The sequence below is a fragment of the Odocoileus virginianus genome, chromosome 34 (genome assembly GCF_023699985.2).
Source record: "Odocoileus virginianus isolate 20LAN1187 ecotype Illinois chromosome 34, Ovbor_1.2, whole genome shotgun sequence".
Lineage (NCBI taxonomy): Eukaryota > Metazoa > Chordata > Mammalia > Artiodactyla > Cervidae > Odocoileus > Odocoileus virginianus.
In genome coordinates this window covers 18,561,048-18,577,381 of record NC_069707.1, presented here as the reverse complement: position 1 = coordinate 18,577,381, position 16,334 = coordinate 18,561,048, and the positions used below count along the sequence as shown (strand labels likewise).

The 16,334-nt window shown below is 40.0% G+C and overlaps 1 long non-coding RNA gene across 3 annotated transcripts in view; it reads right to left on the bottom strand.

Moving 5' to 3' along the window:
* LOC110138173 (uncharacterized) overlaps window positions 1–16,334 on the bottom strand; it is a 370,957-nt gene that overhangs the window by 243,318 nt on the left and 111,305 nt on the right. For all 3 annotated transcript variants that reach the window (XR_011485665.1, XR_002314142.2, XR_002314143.2), the window contains exon 2: window positions 940–1,042. This is a non-coding gene — a long non-coding RNA (uncharacterized lncRNA). The remainder of the gene's footprint in view (window positions 1–939; window positions 1,043–16,334) is intronic.

The window sequence follows — 16,334 nt, the reverse complement described above, 5'->3', positions numbered from 1 at the left end:
AAATAATCAACAATGATCAGCTTTGCATTTAATGAAATGGTTTTGAGTTGGGAAGAAAGGCTTAAGTAGCTTTAAAGCAAGATAAAGCACCTCACTTACAAGGAGGAAAGAGAATTAGAGACATGAAGACAGATGCTAGAAACTTACAACATCTGAAGCAAATGAGAGAGAAGGAGAGTGGGGAAGAGGAAAAATAAGCAAGTAAGTCTTCCATGGAGTAACATTCAGAAGAGAAGAAGGATGATATGGGGACCATGAGCATTTTTCGGAGAGATGAGATGGGTTTTTGTCCAGAATCTACAGTCAAAGTTTACTAAGAAGGTGGCCACAGAACTTCAGGTCAACATCAACATCCCATCAACATCCCAGGAAAATATCAGCAAAGGGAAAAACTGGAAGGGCTTTCCAAAATAGCACAGTGAAAGCAAAAGCCAAAAACAATGAAGAGAAGGGAAAAATGGGAAAAGAGAAGGAGGAAGAGGAGAGAAGACTAGGGGAAGGGAGAGAGAGAGAAAGAGAGATCCAGAAACAATTTCAATGAGTAATAAAAGTCAGTCAGTCTGATGTTAATGACATGCCAAAGTGCTCCATTTTTATGCAAAAGCAAATAACTGTGAAGTATCCCCAACATAAACACTGATTAAAAGAGATTAAATGTCTTGGGATGAAATGTCATAATATTACACAGTGTCAGTTTGCGGTGTTCTCAAAATGTTAATGACCTCCAGCTTCAGCAGCTTCCATTACCAGCAATCTCAAGGGACAGCAACCTCAGCTCTGGGGCTCCCAGAGGATCTCAGAGCCTCATTCCATCTCCTCGCCATTAATAGATAAAATTTCACTGAAAATGATATGGTGACATTTGGCCATAATTCAGAAGGGACCACATACTTTAAAAAGAATTTTTCTTTTATCAGAAAGTGCTTGAGTATATCTTACCATTTCAATAATGTTCCAGACCTGATTCAGTCAGTCTTCGGTCCTCTTTGGAATAATAGTTTTCTATTCTCTAACAATGACATTTCCCCAGCAACAGTAGCATCTGCAGAAAATTTAGGAAGTGAGAGTTCATCATTTTACAAACTAATTCTGGAGCAAAAGCGTGGGTCAGGATGAATTTATAACTGTTTCATCAGGACTGATCCCAGAATTCTTCATGAAGTGTTAGTGTACTCTGAGGGGCCATGCCCCCTCATTTACTTTAATAAAAATCATTAGTACTTCCGAGCTCCACGACTATTTTTGCCTCCAAGCCAAATAAAATAGGCTAACACCCTGTGGTCACTTCATAGATTAGTCATTCTCTCCCACCTAATCTACTGACCCAGTTTCTCTCACACAGCCGGTACATGTGCCTTTCCATCCAACTGGAGACACTTTTGAACATAGGAACTTCGATGGGTATGTACGTTGCCCAGTAATATCTATGCCTCTGCAGTACAAAAGTGGGCTTTCCTTGTGGCTCAGATGATGAGGAATCTGCCTGCAATGCAGGAGACTGGGGTTCAATCTCTGGGTGGGGAAGATTCCCTGGAGAAGGAAATAGCTTCAGACATTTATGGTTGGTGCAATTTTGTCTGCCTTTATTCAACAAATGCTCATTGAGGTTTTAGTAAGCACAAGCTTCTAATCAGTCTTTCCTCTCAATAAGCTTCTAACATCAGGAGTGGGGTCAGGGGTGAGAGAAAGAACAACATGGTGTGGCAGGACAGATCAATGCCTTTCCTAAGGCCAATCACAGTCCTCAGCAGGCTAACCTGGTGGCTTAGATGGTAAAACATCTGCCTGCAATGCGGGAGACAAGGGTTCGATCCCTGGGTCAGGAAGATCCCCTGGAGAAGGCAGTGGCAACCCACTCCAGTACTCTTGCCTGGAAAATCCCATGGATGGAGGAGCCTGGTAGGCTACAGTCCATGGGATTGCAAAGAGTTGGACACGACTGAGCGACTTCATTTTCACAGTCCTCAGTAATTAACATATGATGAGAAGTCTTTTAGCTGGAGACCAGGGAAAACCTCAGGGTCAGTGGGTTATATAAAATGAACCTTGTAAAGTTTGACAGAATGTTGACTAAGATGCACTGGCTGAAACAACCTATAAGCCCTGTCTGAACAGAGTAGCCTACGGCCATGTGTGACTCTATAAAGTTAAGCAAACTGAAATAAAGGTCTTTCCTGGTGGCTCAGGTGGTGAAGAATTCACCTGCAATGCAGGAAACCCAGGTTCGATCTCTGGGTTGGGAAGATCCCCTGGAGAAGGGAATGGCTACCCACTCCAGTATTTTTGCCTGGAAAATTCTATGAGTAGAGGAGACTGAAGGGCTAAGTCCATGGGGTTGCAAAGAGTTGGACATGACTGGCACAGCCGCACACAAACTGAAATAAAATTTAAACTCCAGTCACACTAACTTCACTTCAAGTGCTCACTAGCCACACAAGGGGCCAGCAGTGACCATATTGGATAGTGTAGAAGAACATTCAGTTCAGTTCAGTTCACTTGCTCAATCATGTCCGACTCTTTATGACCCCATGGACTGCAGCACGCCAGGCCTCCCTGTCCATCACCAACTCCCGGAGTTTAGCCAAACTCATGTGCATTCAGTCGGTGATGCCATCTAACCATCTCATCCTCTGTCGTCCCCTTCTCCTCCTGCCCTCCCCTTCTCCTCCTGCCCTCAACCCTTCCCAACATCAAAGTCTTTTCAAATGAGTCAGCTCTTCCCATCAGCTGGCCAAAATATTAGAGTTTCAGCTTCAACATCAGTCCTTCCAATGAACACCCAGAATTGATTTCTTTTCCATACTGCAAAAAAATTCATCAGACAGATCTGTTCTAAGTCAAAGAATTGGGATAATAACACAGGGAGACTACAGGCATTTTACAGATATTTAGAAACTAGCAAACACCCCCCATTGGCTGGCATACAGGGTGAGAATAAAACAGTAGTGGTAGGTAAGACTGAGAAAAGAAGTTGAAGTCAAGTCCAGTGAGTCTTGAACACATTCAGGTGGAATCAAGGGTTTGTTCGAGGCAGAGGACTGCGACTCAGAAGGATTGATTTTTGGTAATGTGTAGAATGATGACCCAGAGAAAGAACTGGGCAAGGATTCAACCCTGGCTGCCCATTAGAATCACCTGAGGGGCTTTTTAAAATCCCAGTGCCCAGGCCATACCCGAGAAGAACTAAATCGGAATCACTGGAGGTGAGACTCAGGCAACAGTAATATTTAAACCTTCCCAGGTGAGTCCAATGTGCCAAAGGACTTAGGGATAGCCAATGTTTTTACATGCCAGCATCCATTCTCTCACTTCTGTCAACGATAACTTCTATCCTTATTATGAACTTCCCCTTATCATTTCTGCTCAAACCTGGTGGAGTTGCCACTCCTAAGAAGTTGACTCCCTGACCACTAGAAGTGGCCTGAGAACCAAATAATGACAAATCACAATACCCAGGTAATACTGATCATGGTGATTGGCCCAGATTTAGACTACAGTCCAAGTCAGGCAAGGAAGAGCCTGATCTGGGATTTTACATACTACTGGTTAGAAAGGTTCTCAATTCCATCTTCAAGGTCAGCGTACTTGGATGATGCTGGTCTGAACATCTCTGTGAATGTGTTCCCTTCTATGCTCCATCATCACCATCACTCCATTGCAAGGTAGAAAGCCACTCACATAAGAACATTACACAATTCATAGTATAAACACAACTACGAGCTCCCTTTTGAATCTGTTTAAAGGATTGATCAGGATTGGGGATCATGGACAATTCTTGACCTATTTCCCCCTTGAAAAGCACAACCAATGTCCTACTCAGTTACTTTGGCCAGTCATTCCCAGGTATAAATTAATGGGGATTTATTGTATTCTCTGTTGATGATCCATTACCATAGGCCAGTGAAGCAGAGAAAGTATCAGAGGCAGTGAACATAATTGGTTGGAAATGTGGGTGGGTCTTAGGTCTACTCACAGGAAGGGAATATAAGGCTTTTGATGAGAAAAGACAGTACCTGGTGGTGTAGGCATTCTTTCCACCCCTACAATCTTTCCACTGCTGATGTTTCCTGTCATTTTTACCTGAGCATCCAACCTTTACCTTATACCACCTCAGGCATTTTATGTAACTTAATTCAGGCAATTTTCAGATGCCAGTCTCTATAGGATGTGTTCTGTATTTTAAAGGAATTTTACAATATATTTCCATTTCTAGCATTCTAAGATGTAGGCTTCTATGACATGTGATAAAGAGAAATCTCTTCCCCAGTGGGAGGTTGTTCAAGATGCCCTTTACAAGCCCTCTTCCAGTTCTAATAGTGAATGAACATATTTAGCAGGTATGCATGTTCTGTGAATGTAAAAAAAGAAAAGAAAAAGACTGAAAGGTGAGAAATTAAAGGTTCAAAGTAGAGAACTTTGTTCTTCCTAGTGAGAAGATCTTTCCATTCTATAAGTTCATTCATTTTTTTTCCATTTATTTTTATTAGTTGGAGGCTAATTACTTTATAATATTGTAGTGGTTTTTGCCATACATTGACATGAATCAGCCATGGATTTACATGTGTTCCCCATCCTGATCCCCCCTCCCACCTCCCTCTCTACCTGATCTCTCTGGGTCTTCCCAGTGCACCAGGCCCAAGCACTTGTCTCATCTATTCTATAAATTAATTCATTTTTTAAAAAATGGATCTGGACTTCCCTAATGGTCCAGTGGTTAAGAATCTGCCTGCCAATGAGGCACACAGGTTTGATTTCTCTCCAGGAAGATTCCACATACAACAAAGTCCATGTGAAACAACTACTGAGCCCATGATCTAGGGCCTGAGAACCACAACGTCCAAGTCAGTGTGCTGCAACTACTGAAGCCTGCATGGTATGCTCTATAGCCCATGTTCCACAAGAGGAAAAACTACCGTAATGAAAAGCCCACATACTGCAACTAGAAAGTAGCCCCCACTCATCACAGCAAGAGAAAGCTGGCACACAGGAACAAAGACCCAGCCAAATATAAATAGATCAATAAATTATTCAGTTTAAAAAAAGGATCTTACCCTATACCTACAGACTTCAAACCTCCTTTTTAAAGAAAACAGATGTCCAATATGGAAATCATATAGAAGATCCTACAGGGGCTGGGGGAAACAGGGCTCTTTGAGTTTTCTCTTTCTAGTCCCTACATAATCCCTGAGATGCCAGTGAGCAAGGCTTGCAACCCACGATACCAAATTATTTCCATCACTGTCTGCCAAGTGTGGCACCCCCAGTACAGCACAGCAGCCTTGCCCAAAAGGCCTGAAACAGAAATTAATTTATTAGAATTAGGATGGCTTTGTATCTCCCAGAGTCTTCTATAAAAATGCAAATGTTCCTGGGAGGAGAAACATCTTAAGCAATCATGGAGTGTTATTTTATCAATTCAATTTGCAGCTTGGAAACTTAGCTGACAGCAAGGCCCGGAAGGACTGGGCACAGATAAAGGAATTGCAACAGATGTAACCAAGGAAAAATGTCTTTACTTCCTGAAGCAGTACAGAACCCACCTAGCAGGCTATCAATAGGCTTTAAACAAAGAAAATTATAAAATGGCAACATCTGAATATATCTTGAATGTCAGATATTCTTGCAAGTCTCAATCTATGTTGTAGCTCATTTTATGTATTCCTTGACTCTTTTATGTAATTAACTCATTTGTATTCCTTACAAAAACTACATGATGAAATTACAATTTTTATACTCAGTATTACAAATAAGGAAACTGAGGCACAGAGGAGTTAAGATCATGCACCTAATAAGAGGCAAGATTCAAGCCAAGCCATTCAAGTCAAGATTCAAATCTGAACAATCTGACTCTAGGGACTGTGATAACCTCACACAATGGTTCATCTTTCAGAGGTGGAAAATTATTTCAGTTCACCCTGGCATTTCTAAAGGGTGGCCTTCTAAACTTTAACTCTCTAACCTCTGGTATTCTCTTGAGTTTGGCTGACTATCCCAAAGAAAACAAGAAGGATGAATTTCCAGTAAACTATGTGCCTATTGATATGGGACTTATCCCCTAGTTTTGCATGCAATCTAACCAGTTCAATCAGGATTTCACTCAGTTGAGGCCAGGTCTTCCATGGACTACAGCAAGAATTGTGCTGCTCAACTCAGGAAAATGACACATATAGAATTTAACTGAATACCACCTTCTAAATTTGAATTGTGAAAACTGGTGACCCTAGGAGTTTGGCCTTTGCCAATATCATTAAAGCATTGCTGTTTTCCTCTAGGAGTTTTATAGTTTCAAATCCTATGCTCAAGTATTTAAGCCATGTTGAGTTGAATTTTTTTGAGTACTATAAGGTAAAGGTTCAATGACACTCTTTTGAACATGGCCATTCAGTTTTCCCAGCACTGTATATTAAAGAGAGTATCATTCCCCCATATTCTTGGCTCCTTTTCTGAAAACTAATTGATCATATATGCATCAGTTTATTTCTTGGCTCTTTATTCTGTCCAATTGATCTATGTACATGTTTTTATGCCAATACCTTACTGTTTTGATTACTATAGCTTTGTAATATAGTTTGGAATCAGGAAATGTGACATCTCTAGCTTTGTTCTTTTTTCTCAAGATTGCATTGGTTATTTGGGATATTTTGTAGTTCCATACACATTTTAGGATTTTTTTCCTAATTCTGTGATAAATGCCATTGGAATTTTGATAGTGATAGCATTGAATTTGTAGGTCACTTTGGGTAGTAAGAACATCTTAACAATATTAATTCTTCCAACCCATGAACTTTACTAAAATCATTTATTGGTTTTAACATTTTTTGGTAGAGAGAAGACAACATTTTAAATATAATTTCCCCCAACTAATATAGATTCAATGCAATCCAATCAAATGCTCATCAGTCTTTTTTGGGAACTGATAATCTGATTATAAAACTGATGTAGACTGGACAAAACAATTTGGGAAAAGATAACAAAGTTGAAGGACATCCTCCACTGATTTCAAGATTTGCTTTACTGCCTTAGCAACCAAAATAGTGTGATATGGTGTAAAAATAAACACACAGGTCAATGAACGCAAATAAAGAATTTAGATACAAACTCACACTTATATGATCAATTGATTTCAACAATGGCTCCAAGGTAATTCAGTTGAGAAGCAATACTCTTTTCAACAAATGGTACTTGAACCATTGAATACCAGAGGACAAAATAAATGTACTCTATTTTTACATCATACCATATATAAAATATAACTAAAAATACATTATAGACTTACAAATTGTGAGGTAACACTAAAAACTTCTGGGAGGAAATAAAGAAAATCTTTGTGACCTTGAATAAATCCAAATTTCTTAAATAGGATATTTTTTAAAAACTCAAAATGATAAATTGAACTTCATTTGCAAAAAATTGCATTTCAAAGATATTTTTAAGAAAATTAAAACACAATCCACAGCCTAGAATATATGCAAAACATTCCCACAGACTGTAACCTGCCAGGCTCCTCTGTCCATGAAATTCTCCAGGCAAGAATATTGGAGCGGGTTGCCATTCCCTTCTCCAGGGAATCTTCCAGACCCAGGGATCAAACCTGGGCCTCCTGCATTGCAGGAAGATTCTTTACCATCTGAGCCACCTGGGGAGTGCCCTTGTAAAACATAGATCTATTAAAAGACTTGTGTCCATAGTATATAAAGAATTCTTACAACTTAATAAAGAAAACAAAGCTATTTTTTAAATGAATAAGAGATTTGAATAGAGAGCTTAACCAAGATATACTGATGGTAAATAAACACACAAAAAAGATATTCAACATGATTAACTATTAGCAAATGCAAATTAAAACCACAATGAGATACTATACACTCTCCAGAACTGCTAACATAACCAAGTGTTTGAAAAAATGTGAGGCAACTTGAGCCCTCACACATGATACATGGGAACATACTTTAGAAAACAGTTTGGCCACCTGTTAAACTCTTATGAAGATAAATATACACTATGGTACAACCCAGCAATTTCTTTTTTATATATTTACCCAAAGGAAAGAAAGCATATGTCCACACAAAGATGTATATGCAAATGTTTATAGCAACTTCTCTTATAATAGCTCAAAATAGAAATAATCTAAATGTCCATCAACTGATACAAGGGTAAACAAAATGTGATTTTTCTGTTAAAGTAGAATACCACTCATCAATAAGAAAGGAACAAGATATAGATGCACTCAACAATGTGGATGATTCTCAAAAGTATGACATTAAGAAATACAGAGGTTGTACACCCTATAAATTCATTTTTTAATAGATTCTAGAAAAAGCAAAATTGTAGTGATGCTAAGAAAATCAGTGGTTGCCTGGGGCCAGAAGGTTGAGGAAGGGACAGCTTCCTGCAAAAAAAAACAGCTGGAAATTTCGGTGTGATAGAAATATTCTATGTAAATGATGTTGGTGGATTATACAACTGTATAAAACTGTCAAATCTCATCAGATTAGACACAATTGGTAAATTTTATTGTATGCAAGTCAATAAAGCTGACCCCCCCTTCACAAAGAAGTTGACCTCTCTATTAAGGAGTTATACATTTTCCAGAAAAAGAAAGTAAGAAATGGAGAAAAATTAGATGCCCTTAAGGGAAAAAAAAGACGCTTTCAAAGATATTTTGTTTTCTATAATAGTGTGTGTATTAGTCAGGGTTCCAGAAAAACAGAATGAATAGTGGATATTAGAAAAACTAAGATCATGGCATCTGGCCCCATTACTGCATGGTAAATAAAAGGGGAAAAGGTAGAAGTAGTGACAGATTTCCTCCCCTTGGACTCCAAAATCACCATGGAAGATGACTGCAGCCATGAAATCAGATGATTGCTTCTTGGCAGGGAAGCAATGAAAAACATAGACAGTGTGTTGAAAAGCAGAGACATTGCTCTGCCGACAAAAGTCTGTACAGTCAAGGCTATGGTCTTCCCTGTGGTTACATACCGTTGTGAGAGCTGGACCATAAAGAATGCAGAACACTAAAGAATTGAAGCCTTCAAATTGTGGTGCTGGAGAAGACTCTTGAAAGTCCCTTGGACAACAAGGAGATCAAACCAGTCAATCTTAAGGGAGATCAACTCTGAATATTCCCTGGAAGGAAAGATGCTGAAGCTGAAGCTCCAGTATTTTGGTCATCTGATACACACAGATGACTCATTGGAGAAGTTCCTGATGCTGAGAAAGATTGAGGGAAGAAGGAGAAGAGGGTGTCAGAGGCTAAGACGGCTGGATGGCATCAACGATGCAATGAACACGAACTTGGGCAAACTCTGGGAGATGGTGAGGGACAGGGAGGCCTGGGGTACTGCAGTCCATGGGGTTGCAAAGAGTCAGACATGACGGGGCAACCGAACAACAACAACAACAACATAAAGAAAGAAAAACAGGAATGGGTTTATAGTATTTTGGAGGCTGGCAAGTCCAGAATCTGCAGGGTCGGCCAGCAGCCTGGAACCCACAGAAGAGTAGCAGCTCCAATCTGAAGGGAATCTGCTGGTGGAATTGCCTCTTCTTCTATGAAGTTAGTCTTTTTCCTCTAAAGCATTCAAGGGATTGGAGGAGGCCCACCCTCATTGTGAAAGTCCGTATATTTTACTCCAGCTTCCCAGGCGGTACAGAGGTAAAGAATTTGCCTGCCAATGCAGGAGAAACAAGAGACATGGGTTCGATCCCTGGGTGGAGAAGAGCCCCTGGAGGAGGACATGGAAACCCACTCCAGTATTTTTGCCTGGAGAATCCCATAGACAGAAGAGCCTGGCAGGCCACAGAGTCACAAAGATATGACTGAAGTGACTTAGCGTGCATGCACTATACCAATTATCTCATTTGTTCCTCATTATAAACCAATTAGATAGAAGTTACAACTTCTACCATATATTGGGAAAGAAACTGAAATTTCAGTAAGATAAATTTATTCAATGAGCTAAATGACTCCCCATTTCCCACTGCTGGCAAAGCCTGACTCTGGAATTCAGGGCAATTATCCTGTCTCCAGCTGCATGCTCCTTTGACCGAGGTGCCCTAGAGAAAGACAGCAAGAATAAGGGATTAAATACATCCTTTGTTCCTTATGAATTTCCCCTGGCATTTATTCAAGCCCAAGACATTTAAGGGTTACATAATTTTTCATGTTCATTTTTAGAGTTAGTAAAATCGATGATATATTTTATAAAGACTTATTTCACTTTTATCCCATGACAAGATGAAGTTAACAAAGCAACAAACCACTGATTAAATAGAGGCAGAAAGAAAATAGCATCTGAAGATGAAATTCCTACTTGCTTTCTCTTGCTATTTATTTCAAAACAGTATTATTAAAGGGGTGGGAGAAAGTCATGGACTATAAAAACCTGCTAACAGATGTAGAAAAGGAAATGTAAGAAAAGAAAAAAAGACTGTAAGACGATAAACCATGGGTCATCTAAACTCATTTATTTAATTGGCATTTTCCTCACCAAAATGCAGAAACAACATATAAATGCATGTTTAATAAATAACATATAAAAAACTTATTCAACAACTCTGTCATTTTTTATATTTTCAATTTAAAGGGACAGGAATTTCTCCCACTTCAGTATAAATGAAAAGCTCATTCACTTCTATGTAATTTTAAATCCATTTTGGAGCTACATACAAAGAGTCGTTTATTTAGCCTGTATGGAGAAAAATGGAAGAAATCCCTTAGGCATTATCTTTGCCCTTCCACTACCTGACCAGGGAGAGAGCAAGTTTAGCACTATAGGTAACCAGCTGCAAAAGTAGTATAATATCTACTTCACAGAAGTGTTAGGGGAAAGATGCATAAATAAGCATCTAAGCAATTGGGCATCTACATCAAAGCATTACTACTCATTCTCTTGTGCTGTGCCTTCCCAATGCCCCTCAGCAAGGCCTTCTCATGGCACAGCACCATTGCCCTTCATCCCAGGCCAAAATCTAGCCTATTTTCTTTTTTGTCTGCTAGGAGGTCTTCTCATTCCCACTTCAACTAGGGCTTCCAAATAAAAGACAAAAGAACGCAGGTGCCTTCTACTCCTTCAACACCATCTATTCAAGGTGAGTGGTACCCAAAAAATCTCAGAAAGCATTAGCACAATGGTTCATGTGTAGACAAACTTTCTCTCTCCTGGTGGAATTACACAAGAATCTTAAAAAGCATAATACTGACAGCCAACTGGAAATGATCCATGGAGTCAAATGTTATCAACAATATCAGTGACAAACTATTATCTGTTTTAGTGAGTGTTGTTAAAGGCCATGAACACTGACATTTAATCCTACACCAATTCACCAAGGAAGGTATTTTTAGTTCTACTTTACAGATAACAAATGATTTACCATACAATTCAGAGACATCACTGCCTGAGCATATATCCAGAAAAGATGAAAAGTCTAATTTGAAAAGATACCAGCAACCCAACGTTCATTGCAGCACCATTTACAATAGCTAAGATATGGTAAAAACCTAAAGGTTCAATGACGGATCAATGGATAAAGCAGATGTGGTGCATACCACAATGGAATATTATTCAGCCATAAAAAAGAATGTATGCAGCAACATGGGCAGACCTAGAGATCATACTAAGTCAGAGAAAGAGAAATATCATATAATATCATTATATGTGAAATCTAAAAAATAATACAAATAGACCTATTTACAAAGCAGAAATAGACTCACAGACTTAGAAAACAAATTTGTGCTTACCAAAGGAGAAAGTGGGGGAGGGAGCAACAAATTAGGAATTTGGAATTAACAGATATACCCCAGTGTCTCAGTGGTAAAGAACTCACCTGCAATGCAGGAGACACAGGAGATGTAGGTTCAGTCCTTGGTTTGGGAAGATCCCCTGGAGGAGGAAATGGCAACCCACTCTAGTATTCTTGCCTGAAAAATCCCATGGACAGAGGAGCCTGGTGGGCTACAGTCTCTGGGATTGCAGAGTCAGACACAACTGGGCAACTGAACAGGAGCACTATTATGTATAATATAAATAAAACAAGGACCTACTCTACAGCTATATAGCACAGGAAACTATTTTCAGTATCTTGTAATAGCCTATAATGGATGAGAATCTGAAAAAGAATGCATATATGTAATATGAATGTGTATGCATGTGCTCAGTCGCTCTGTCATGTCCAACTCTCTGCGACCCTATGGACTATAGCCCATCAGGCTCCTCTTTCTGGGGGATTCTCCAGGCAAGAACACTGGAGTGGGTTGCCACTTCCCCCTCCAGGAGATCTTCTGACCCAGGGATCGAACCCACATCTCTTGCGTCTCCTGCATTGGCAGGTGATTCTTTACCCCTGAACCACCTGGGAAGCTCCCAGAATGCAAATACACACACATATAAAATCAGAGTCACTGTGCTGTACATCTGAAACTAACACAACGTTGTAAATGAAATATACTTTAGTTAAAAGAGAGAAATTTATTAGAACTCAAAGGAGTTAAACAATTTGATTATAGCTATTAGAGTCAGGATTTGAACCAATGTGAAGGAAGGGGACCCTATACATTCATTCATCCTTTAGGACCTTCCACACAGAATAAAAAGGAGCACAGACTTCTCAAAAATGATAATGGGTACAGGTTGTTCCAAAAGAAGATGTGAGAAGCTATAGCTTCTTCATCCTGAAGCCATGAACCCATGCCAAGGCACTTAGTGGAAAAGACTGAAGGAAAGACAAAGAGGGTACATGCACTGAGATACAGGGGTACCTATTCTCTCCTGCACTCCAACTCCCCAAACACTCATATTTGACAAACAGCTTTTATTTCCTTCCATACCTTTCCAACTTAATACCATTATTAATCAGCACATCCTCTGTGCAAAGCCTTCTTTTGGAAATTGATGGGAAGTAAGTAGGTGGGTGAGGCAGCAAGGAGAAAATGCACTAAGAAGAATAGGTGGTAAGTGGGTGGATGAAGGTCACTGAAGGAAAAAAAGAAACCAGAAATATATTCATCCTCGCTTGGAAAAAATGACTAAGTAAAATAAGTGTGATCATTTGAGGTAGTCAGTCAGTCTGACCTTTATAGAAAGAGCAGGATGGAGTCTTCTTTTCCCCCACTCCGTCATTTTAAAACAGTCCATAAAGGCTCACTTCCATCAGAAGGCAGTGAGATGCTGTTGCATAGCTGTTATCTCCAGAAACAGTTTCAGATGGGTCAGCTCACATTTTCCCACTTTCTTTAAAGCATAGAGGTGATAGACTCCAAAGAAAAAGTAAATGGTTACTCTTGTTTGACTTTTCTTGGATATGGCATAAACAGAGAGGCCAGGTGAAAACACTGTAAGGCAAAATCTGATAGGAACAAAAGAATAACCTGTTTTATCTTTTTTAACCATGCAACATTTCATTTCCGGATGAACTCCAGAGATAGAGAGTCCAGAGGTGCCACAGTGGGCAGGATGGGGCAGTAGTCCAAAGTGATTCCTTAGCAGTGACCCAGACTGAGCAAATACCGGGTGGGAAATCTTATTTCCCAGAATGAAAAGAGTTTCTCCTGCAGCATAAGAAAAAATGTCCAATTATGAGGGAAATACAGAACAAAATGGAGGCAGGTAATTATTCATCTTAAAAGGTTTTCAAGTCTGATAATAGGATTTGTGATCTTCAGCAGGGTCAAAGGTTTAGGAGATTTCAGCTCATTAATGCAGAACAATAAGGCTCACCCTAAACAAACTTGCATTACTTTCCTTGGGCTGATAAAACAAAGTAACACACAGTGGGTGGCTTAAAACAGAAATGTATTGACTCACAGTCTGGAGGCCAGAAGTCTGAACTGAGTTGTCAGCAGGACCTGCTCAGTCTGGAGCCTAAAGGCGAAAATCCTTTTTGGCTTCTTCCAAATTCTGGGAGAAGCCATTAATCTTTAGCATCACTCTCCCATAGTTGCCTCAATCCAGTCTCTACCTCTGTCCTCACATGGTATTCTCCCTGTGTGTTTCTGCCATTACTTGGCATTTTTCTCTTTTTATAAAGACAGCGATCATTTTGAATTGGGGCTCACCCTAAGGCCTGGTGGCTGGGGCTTCCCTGGTTGCTCAGATGGTCAAGAGTCTGCCTGCAACATAGGAGACCCAGGTTCAATCCTTGGGTCAGGAAGATCCCCTGGAGAAGGGAAGGGCTACTCACTCCAGTATTCTTGCCTGGAGAACTCCATAAAAAAGAGTGAATTCAGCAACATGGACGAACCTAGAGATTATCATACCAAGTCAGTCAGTCAGACAATATTCTTGCCTGCAGAACTCCATGGACAGAGGAGCCTGGCAGGCTACAGTCCATGGGGTTGCAAAGAGTTGGACATGACTGAGAGGCTAACACTAATGACCTCATCTTAACTTGATTACATCTACAAAGGACTTACTTCCAAATTAAGTCATATTCACTGCAGGCTAAGACTTCAACATATTTTAGGAGAGACTCAGCAGCTCAAGTCCCCCTCTTCATTCATTCAAGAATAAAACATCTGTGCTATTTGCTGACTCCCAGAGCAGCAGCTCCACATAACAGGATGGAGGTGGGGTGGGAAGTAGGCAGAGGCAGCATTCAGGACAGAAAGGCTGGACAAAATTCCAGTGCGGGTGGAGGAGGGTGGGGGGGCAGGGGCAAGACTCAGGTGTGTCAGAAGCAGCAGATTGAGACCAAGAAATATTATCAATTTTGGGTAACACTTTGCCAGAGTACAAAAAAGAAAAAGGAGCCAGTAGCAGTGTCAGGTTCTCAGAAAGGGCCAGTGAAAGAAGGTCCATAAAGCACAGCACAATGATCACTTTCTCTTATATTCAGTGTCAAAGTACACAGTTTTAAGGCAAGCATACAACATAGTCTATCCAGGTTGAAATTCTTCTATTACAATTAAGCTTTGTATATATTCTTATGAAACCTATTCCACAAATTTTAAATACTGTATTTCAGAATAATTGGGTGAGGAATGATAAATTACTTAAATAAAGGTACTGAACTATTTGAAAATAGATCTTTTTTCACCAAAATTCATATGTTAATTAAAATTAGCTTAATCCATATTGTCTCCTAGAAGAGTGACTGGCTCAGTAGGTACAGATACTACATACACATCAAATACATATAGAAATGCTTGGTAAATATCAGTTCAGTTCAGTTTAGTCACTCAGTCATGTCCAACTCTTTGTGACCCATGGACGCAGTACACCAGGCCTCCCTGTCCATCACCAGCTCCCGGAGTTTACCCAAACTCATGTCCATTGAGTCAGTGATGCCATCCAATCATCTCATCCTCTGTCATCCCCTTCACCTTCTGCCTTCAATCTTTCCCAGCATCAGGGTCTTTTCAAATCAGTCAGCTCTTCGCATCAGGTAGCCAAAGTATTGGAGTTTCAGCTTCAACATCAGTCCTTCCAATGAACACTCAGGGCTAATCTCCTTTCGGATGGACTGGTTGGATATCCTTCCCGTCCAAGGGACTCTCAAGAGTCTTCTCCAACACCACAGTTCAAAAGCATCAATTCTTTGGTGCTCAGCCTTCTTTATAGTCCAACTCTCACATCCATACATGACTACTGGAAAAACCATAGTCTTGACTAGACAGACCTTTGTTGGCAAAGTAATGTTTCTACTTTTTAATATGCTGTCTAGGCTGGTCATAACTTTTCTTCCAAGGAGTAAGCATCTTTTAATTTCATGGCTAAGTGTCTTTAATTCAAGGTTACACTCACCATCTGCAGTGATTTTGGAACCTTATGGCAGAAAGTGAAGAACTAAAAAGCCTTTTGATGAAAGTGAAAGAGGAGAGTGAAAAAGTTGGCTTAAAACTCAACATTCAGAAAACTAAGATCATAGCATCTGGTCCCATCACTTCATGGCAAATAGATGGGGAGACAGTGGAAATAGTGGAGGCTTTTTAGTTCTTCACTTTCTGCCATAAGGGCAGTGTCATCTGCATGTCTGAGGTTATTTCTCTCGGCAATCTTGATTCCAGCTTGTGCTTCCTCCAGCCCAGCGTTTCTCATGATGTACTCCGCATATAAGTTAAATAAGCAGGGTGACAATATACAGCCTTGACATACTCTTTTTCCTATTTGGAACCAGTCTGTTGTTCCATGTCCAGTTCTAACTGTTGCTTCCTGACCTGCATACAGGCTTCTCAAGAGGCAGGTCAGGTGGTCTGGGATTCTCAACTCTTTCAGAATTTTCCACAGTTTATTGTGATCCACACAGTCAAAGGCTTTGGCACAGTCAATAAAGCAGAAATAGATGTTTTTCTGGAACTCTTGCTTTTTTGATGATCCAGTGGATGTTGGCAATTT